The following is a 9265-nucleotide window of genomic DNA, read 5'->3' as shown; positions in this document are numbered from 1 at the left end:
CTGAGTTCCTCCTCTCTCTCTCACACTGAGTTCCTCCTCTCTCTCTCTCACTGAGTTCTCTCTCTCTCTCTCACACTGAGTTCTCTCTCTCTCTCTCTCTCTCACACACTGAGTTCCTCCCTCTCTCTCCCTCTCCCTCACTGAGTTCCTCCCTCTCCCTCACTGAGTTCCTCCCTCTTTCTCCCTCTCCCTCACTGAGTTCCTCCCTCTCTCCCACTGAGTTCCTCTCCCACTGAGTTCCTCTCTCTCTCTCTCTCTCTCTCTCTCTCTCTCCCACTGAGTTCCTCTCTCTCTCCCTCACTGAGTTCCTCTCCCACTGAGTTCTCTCTCTCTCTCTCTCTCTCTCTCTCTCTCTCTCCCACTGAGTTCCTCTCTCTCTCTCTCTCTCACACACTGAGTTCCTCCCTCTCTCTCCCTCTCCCTCACTGAGTTCCTCCCTCTCTCCCACTGAGTTCCTCTCCCACTGAGTTCCTCTCTCTCTCTATCTCTCTCTCTCTCTCTCCCACTGAGTTCCTCTATCTCTCTCTCTCTCACCCACAGAGTTCCTCCCTTTCTCACTCACAGAGTTTCTCTCTCTCTCTCAATTCAATGGGCTTTATTGGCATGAGAAACATATGTTAACATTGCCAAAGCAAGTGAAATAGAAAATAAAAAATTACCAGTAAACATTACACTCACAGAAGTTCCAAAGGAGTAAACACATTTCAAATGTAATATTATATCTATATACAGTGTTGTAATGATGTGCACATAGTTAAAGTACAAAAGGGAAAATAAGTAAGTAAATAAGTAACCTCTCCACCCTCTCCGAGTTCATCTCCGGCGTTCCTCCCTCTTTCTCTACCTCTCCCTCACTGAGTTCCTCACCCCTCTCTCCCACTGGTGTCCCCCAGGGCTCACTAGGAGTTCTTATTCTCGCTATACACCAAGTCACTGGCTCTGTCATCCTCACATGGTCTCTCCTATCATTCCTATGCAGAGACACACAATTAATCTTCTCCTTTCCCCCTTCTCATGACCAGGTGGAGTTCCTCCCATGTCTGGCAGACATATCAGTGTTCCTCCCTTTCTGAACCTCAGCAAGACAGAGCTCCTCTTCCTCCCGGGGAAGGACTGCCTCTCCATGATCTCGCCATCACGGTTGACAACTCCATTGTGTCCTCCTCCCAGAGCGCTAAGAACCTTGGCGTGATCCTGGACAACACCCTGACGTTCTCAACTAACATCAAGGCGGTGTCCCGTTCCTGTAGGTTCATGCTCTACAAAGCAAGTGAAATAGAAAATAATCCAAAATGTCACCAGTAAACATTACACTCGCAGTTGGCTTCTGCCTGTGCCATTAAACACAATTTCAAATGTAATATTATATCTATATCCAGTGGTTGTAATGATGTGCAAGACCATAGTGTGTCTTCTCTTGAGAGCCAGGTCTCCAGGCTCTTCAGGCCTTTTCTCCAAACAAGGGCATGCTCACTCTGGTCCGCCTCCCCACCACTGAGGAAGAGTTCCCCTCAGCCCAGTCAAAACTTTTGCTCTGGCCCCCAATGGTGGAACAAACTCCCTCAACGCCAGGACAGCGGAGTCTGCCACTGTGTACTCTCTTCAAGGAATACCTAGGATAGGGGACAAATAAGCATTCCCAACAAGATTTTGCTCTGGGTTTTTGCACCAATTTTTCCTTGTGACTGGGGCTCTGTCCTGGGGCTCTGTAGGGTGTGTTTAAGTTTGTGAACAGAGCCCCAGGACCAGCTTGCTTAGGGGACTCTTCTCCAGGTTCATCTCTCTGTAGGTGATGGCTTTGTTATGGAAGGTTTGGGAATCGCTTCCTTTTACGTGGTTGTAGAATTTAACGGCTCCTTTCTGGATTTTGATCATTATGGGTATCCGCCTAATTCTGCTCTGCATGCATTATTTGGTGTTTTACGTTGTACACAGAGGATATTTTTTTTTGGTGCAGAGTCTTTTGTGTTTTCATTTTGTGAAGTTGGTGAACGGACCCCAGACCTCACAACCATTAAGGGCAATGGGTTCTATAACTGATTCAAGTATTTTTAGCCAAATCCTAATTGTCGAATTGAAGGCACCAGATCATCAGCAAACAGTAGAAATTTGACTTCAGATTCTGGTGAGGCCGGGTGCTGCAGACTGTTCGAGTTGATATATATGTTGAAGAGGGTGGGGCTTAAGCTGCATCCCTGTCTCACCCCACGGCCCTATGGGAAGAAATGTGTGTTTTTGCCAATTTTAACCGCACACTTGTTTGTGTACATGGATTTTATGATGTCTTATGTTTTTCCCCAAATACCACTTTCCATCAATGTGTATAGCAGACCCACATGACAAATAGAGTCAAGAGCTTTTTTTTAAATCAACAAAGCATGGGAAGACTTTGCCTTTGCTTTGGTTTGTTCGTTTGTCAATTAGGGTCAATTAGGGTTTGCAGGGTGAATACATGGTCTGTTGGTAAAAACTCAAATTGACATTTGATCAGTACCTTGTACATTTCCTCAGCGAAAACGAGTCTGCTGTTAGAATGACGGCATTTTACGGGCTCTTAACCAGTTTGTTTTTTTGTGTTTTGTGTTATTTGTAAACTATATTGTACATAACGTTCCTGCCACCGTCTCTTATGACCAAAAATAGCTTCTGGATATCAGGACAGGGATTTACTCACCTCGTATTGGACAAAGATTTTTTCTCTTTAGGACACAAAGGATTTACTTCAGAACCCGAGAAGGCCCAAAATCCCTTAATTCGCAGGAGAAATTAGGCAGATATCGAGGACATACACTACCATTCAAAAGTTTGTCCATTAAAATATCAAATTGATCAGAAATACAGTGTAGACATTGTTAATGTTGTAAATAACTATTGTAGCTGGAAACAGATTATTTTTTAAATGGAATATCTACATAGGCGTACAGAGGCCCATTATCAGCAACCATCACTCCTGTCTTCCAATGGCACGCTATGTTAGCTAATCGGTCATGGCTGTTGAAAGGACAGGACCAAGGCGCAGCGTGGTGAGCGTACATTTTCTTTTATTAATCAAAATGACGCCGAACAAAACAAATAACACTACAAAACATAAAAACAAACTGTGAAGCTTTATGTGCCCTAAACCAAGTCAACTTCCCACAAACACAGGTGGAAAAAGGGCTACCTAAGTATGGTTCTCAATCAGAGACAACGATAGACAGCTGTCCCTGATTGAGAGCCCTACCTGGCCAAACATAGAAATACAAATAATAGAACATAGAATACCCACCCCAACTCACACCCTGACCAAAACAAAATAGAGACATAGACAGGAGCTCTAAGGTCAGGGCGTGACAGTAATCCCCCGCCGGGCACCCTCGTTGTGGGCCCCGGACTGGGCACCCTCGTTTCGGGCCCCGGACAGGGCACCCTCGTTGCGGGCCCCGGACTGGAGACAGTCTCTGGAGGCTCCGGACTGGAGACTGTCGCTGGAGGGCAAACAGTGGGTCCATCTCCTCTATACCACCCACCTGGTAGTGTGGTGGATGGGACTACCAGCTCTCTGTAACCTAGAGGACAACCAGTGGGTCCATCTCCTCTATACCACCCACCTGGTAGTGTCGTGGATGGGACTACCAGCTCTCTGTAACCTAGAGGACAACCAGTGGGTCCATCTCCTCTATACCACCCACCTGATAGTGTGGTGGATGGGACTACCAGCTCTCTGTAACCTAGAGGGCAACCAGTGGGTCCGTCTCCTCTATACCATGTTTCTTGTAGGATGACAATGTCTGTATTTCTGATTTCTTTGATGAAGTCTGGGTTCCTGCTCTTAAGGCCAAAGGCAGATGGCCTCAGACCTTGTATATTCCAGGATGAGATAGTAAAAGCTTTGTGTTCCATGGTGTCTAGTGTTGTTTTTGTGTGGTTTACGCCCGGACCTCTCTCTCTCTTTGTCTTACTTTCCCTGTCTTTGTTTCTCTTTCTCTCAAAGAGAGAGAGAGAGCGAGAGAGCTCAAGGTAGAGAGCTGTTGTGTGTGCTTCCCCCTTCTCCTCTCCCCCCCTCCCTCCCTGTCTTTGTTTCTCTAGTTTCTCTCAAAGAGAGAGAGAGCGAGAGAGAGAGAGCTCAAGGTAGAGAGATGCTGTGTGTGCTTCCCCCTTGTCTCTCTCTCCCTTTCCCTTTCTATTTCCCTCTCTTTCTCTCTCTGTCTCTCTTTTTCTACCCTGTGCCATCCCAGTGTCTCAGCCAGTGTAATACCAGTCATGCCCAGCCGGTCTCAGCTCCGTATCCAGGAGCCTCAGGGGCAGAAGCAGGAATGTGAATGATTGGCTGGAGTCCAGGCCTAAATGCCTAGGGGGCTCGAGTACAGGGTCTGCGTCTGAAGTGGCACCCTGTGTGGTTTACCTGTTAACGTTATCTATACAATCACAGTTTGACATCCACATTTCCACAGTTGTCAAATCAAATTGTATTTGTCACATGCGCCGAATACAATAGGTGTAAACTTTATAGGGAAATGCTTAATTTACAAGCCCTTTTAACCAACAATGACGTTTTAAGAAAAATAAGTGTTGATAAAGTATTTACTAAAATCAACTTAAGTAACAAAAAATGCAAATAGCAACTTGATTAGCTGTTCAGGAGTATTATGGCTTGGGTGTAGAAACTGTTAAGAAGTCTTTGTTCTTTCTACTACCGCATGGCAAGAGGTCAGTATATGACTGGGGGTGGCTGGAGTCTTGGGCAATTTTTAGGGCCTTCCTCTGACACCGCCTGGTATAGAGGTCCTGGATGGCAGGAAGCTTGGCCCCAGTGATGTACTGGGCCGTACGCATTACCCTCTGTAGCTCCTTACGGTCGGAGGCCGAGCAGTTGCCGTACCAGGCGGTGATCCAACCTGTCAGGATGCTCTCGATGGTGCAGCTGTAGAACCTTTTGAGGATCTGAGGACCCATGCCAAATCTTTTCAGTCTCCTGACGGGGAATAGGTTTTGTCGTGCCCTCTTCATGACTGTCTTGGTGTGTTTGGACCATGATAGTTTGTTGGTGATGGGGACACCAAGGAACATGAAGCTCCCAACCTGCTCCACTACAGCCCCGTCGATGAGAATGGGGGCATGCTCCGTCCTCCTTTTCCTGTAGTCCACAATCATCTCCTTTGTCTTGACATGTAGTCTTGGTGAAGAAGTAAGTACAAGACAACAGGTTCTATGCTGTTGTCATAGAGAGGCACATCGGATAACGATTTTATCTAACTTGGTTTGACTTGAGGATAATTGATTTGCTTGGCTGTGTCCCAAATGGGACACTAATTCCCTTACATGTGCTAATTTTCGACTCTTCCACCCTTATGTTATACTAGGGAAAGTGTGTTTCCGTATCTAGGGCTGACGGTGAGGACTTGTGAAGAGCAGAAACAACAACCTCTGCATAATCAAGAGAGTTGCTGTGTGAGAAGGTGTTAAAGTTCACAGTTAGCCATTGTTATTGAAGTGCCAGTGGCTTCGGCCCCAAGTGAGAGGCAGGGCCGCCGGAGCCATGGCCCAGTGAGACACGAGTGGCGGCCCCGCCTAGACGGTAGGAGCCTTTTGAGTAAAACACCTTTGGAACACAGGGCTTTGAGAGACTCCATTAGATTAGTCGTTTCAGGAAAAGAGAGCACAGACATGCTCCCTTTATGCCAGACACACAGACAGGGTTGGCGAATAACTGTAATAAAATATAACTGTAATAATATTGAAATCAGATTAGATACTTTTTGAAAAGCTAGATGATTACTTCTTAGATTACTTTACATTTCAGAAATGACATTTCCTTTTTGTCTACTTTTAACTTCTCTTAAAGGGAAAGTATTCCAAAAGTAACTGGGAGTAATCAGATACCATTGCTGAGATTAGGTCATCCACAAATGACATTACTGAATACAATTTTAGACAGGCAACTGGTAACTGTAACAGATTGCATGCTGCTACACCTGAGTTGCTTGCTGTTTGGGGTTTTAGGCTGGGTACGAAGGGCTATATGGGCTATATAGGGCTATATGAATTAATTTGATTTGATTACATTTAGAAAGACAGGTAACTAGTAACTGTAAAAGATTACATTTAGAAAGTAACCTACTCAACTCTGTACAGATACATGCATCCGTACTCTTGGCATTCATCAGCCGTACTCTTGGCATTCATCAGCCGTACTCTTGGCATTCATCAGCCGTACTCTTGGCATTCATCAGCCGTACTCTTGGCATTCATCAGCCGTACTCTTGGCATTCATCAGCCATACTCTTGGCATTCACCAGCCATACTCTTGGCATTCATCAGCCATACTCTTGGCATTCATCAGCCATACTCTTGGCATTCATCAGCTATACTCTTGGCATTCATCAGCTATACTCTTGGCATTCATCAGCCATGCTCTTGGCATTCATCAGCCATGCTCTTGGCATTCATCAGCTATGCTCTTGGCATTCATTAGCTATACTCTTGGCATTCATCAGCCATACTCTTGGCATTCATCAGCCATACTCTTGGCATTCATCAGCCATGCTCTTGGCATTCATCAGCCATGCTCTTGGCATTCATCAGCTATACTCTTGGCATTCATCAGCTAAACTCTTGGCATTCATCAGCTAAACTCTTGGCATTCATCAGCTAAACTCTTGGCATTCATCAGCCATACTCTTGGCATTCATCAGCCATACTCTTGGCATTCCTATCTGTGGCCAATGACCTTGAGCCTGTCAAAAGCCTTGATAGTTTACATGAAAGCCAAATAACCTCAGTGACTGTGTATCAGCCTGCCCATCTAACTCCAAGCCAGTCATGGGGCTCCATTTTGGCTCGGTTTCCCCATGCCTAAGCAGTGATGACGGACAGTGAGTAAAACTGAGAGCGGCTGACTCCATTTTGGCTCGGTTTCCCCATGCCTAAGCAGTAATAACAGGCAGTGAGTAAAACTGAGAGCGGCTGACTCCATTTTGGCAGTTGATCTATAATTTCTCTTCATTACTTATCTTAATATGACAAGGATTAAAAGGATTTTTCCGGCATGCCTAAGCAGACTCTTAAAGGATTTACCAGTAGATTATCGACTTGATTCATGATGATGATTGCTAGCAAAGATTTTTGAAAGTAAGATGTTGACATGCCCCATGCCTAGATATAAGCAGTGATGACGGACAGTGAGTAAAACTGAGAGTGGCTGACTCCATTTTGGCTCGGTTTCCCCATGCCTAAGCAGTGATGACGGACAGTGAGTAAAACTGAGAGTGGCTGACTCCATTTTGGCTCGGTTTCCCCATGCCTAAGCAGTGATGACGGACAGTGAGTAAAACTGAGAGTGGCTGACTCCATTTTGGCTCGGTTTCCCCATGCCTAAGCAGTGATGACAGGCAGTGAGTAAAACTGAGAGCGGCTGACTCCATTTTGGCTCGGTTTCCCCATGCCTAAGCAGTGATGACGGACAGTGAGTAAAACAGAGTGGCTGACTCCATTTTGGCTCGGTTTCCCCATGCCTAAGCAGTGATGACAGGCAGTGAGTAAAACAGAGTGGCTGACTCCATTTTGGCTCGGTTTCGCAAATGCCTAAGCAGTGATGACAGGCAGTGAGTAAAACTGAGAGCGGCCGACTCCATTTTGGCTCGGTTTCGCAAATGCCTAAGCAGTAATAACAGGCAGTGAGTGAAACTAAGTGACTTTTTTTGAAGACTTGATGCCCATGAGAGGTCAGTTGGGCAAAACAGTTGGCATCACCCTGAACATCGAACAGTAATCCTTTGTTGGGTCTACCTTTTCTTTCCGGAGACTCACTGAGCTCAATCCAAGGGCGACGTGAAGGCCTTGGAAGTTTTGAAAACATTGAACTCGCCGCGGGGCAGAACCATAGGAAGATGATAGACATGGAGATATGACTGTATTTGTTGGGGCTGTAACTACGGGCTCTCTCTCTCTCTCTCGCCCTGGTATTGGAACAATCTTCTCTCGTCACACCACGCTGTCATTGGATGCTATTCAGCGATTCGGACTTCAGATTCTAATTCACACTAGGACAATAGAGCCGAGTCCCAAATGGCACCCTATTCCCTACATTGCGCGCTAATTTGGACCAGAAGTGCTATGGATCCTGGTTTAAAGGAAGTGCACTATGAAGGGAATACGGTTCCATTTGGGACAGATTCTACAAGAAGAGGATGATGTCAATGGAATCACTTACTGCAACGAAGATCGTATCATATTTTCATCACATTGTCATGAATCTGATCTTTTCATCACATTGTCATGAATCTGATGTTTTCATTAGTGAATCACCTCTGACCCCAGAGATCACTGTTTTCTAACAGACTCCTTCCCTATTTGGTTCTGTCCTGATGTTGTCTGTTTATACGTAAGATCTGATCACAGTCAGATCCCAACACGTCTTAATAATAATGAGGACAAGATCAGGACAAAGGATGCATGACGGAATCAGGTATAAACAGGGCTTGTGTGTTCGCGCGCGCCTGCATGCCGTGAGTTGTCAGCGTGTTGTCAGTCGTTAGCTTCTCTCCAAAAGTCCCTCCATGGTTGTGTTGAGAGTGTTTGGTAAGTCAGTAAGTTGTTAGTGTGTTGTCAGTGTGTTGTCAGTGTGTTGTCAGTGTGTTGGCAGTGTGTTGTCAGTGTGTTGTCTCTGTGTTGTCTCTGTGTTGTCAGTGTGTTGTCAGTAAGTTGTCTGTGTTGTCAGACATTAGCTTCTCTCCTCCAGGCTCTGTGTCGTCAGTCGTTAGCACAATGTTTGTGATCAAATGGAGTTTTACTTGCGCACACTCTCTCTGCAGCGAGTCAATTCACTGGGGTAATGGGAGGGGTAGCGGTTCCTGCTATCCGTATCGTACATGTGCGTATTCACTAATTAACGCCTTCTTGAGGCCGTTTCAGGCCCGTCGTGTCCCTCCCTGGTCAATGCAACTGCTCATTGAATCTCCCTCCACGCAACCGATTCTCTCCTCATCTCACCCTGACACAAAACAAGATACAATAGGACGTGTGTGACGGGCCTCGCTATTGAACACAATGAGGTCTATTGAACACAATGAGGTCTATTGAACACAATGAGGTCTATTCACCGGTATGGTTGTGTCTGTACAGTACTGCAGCGCCACAATGTAGCCTACTTTAGTGAGGAAAGGCCACATTCCCAGTCCTGTGGGAAAGACTTGGTCTCTATATTGGTGATATGGAATGCACTCTGTCCCATGTCCCAATTTGCACACTTTTCACTATACACTATAGTGTCCCTATGGGCCTTGGT

This window comes from Oncorhynchus keta, chromosome 4 (assembly GCF_023373465.1).
Source record: "Oncorhynchus keta strain PuntledgeMale-10-30-2019 chromosome 4, Oket_V2, whole genome shotgun sequence".
In the NCBI taxonomy this organism is placed as follows: domain Eukaryota; kingdom Metazoa; phylum Chordata; class Actinopteri; order Salmoniformes; family Salmonidae; genus Oncorhynchus; species Oncorhynchus keta.
Note: the sequence above shows the minus strand (reverse complement) of the source record.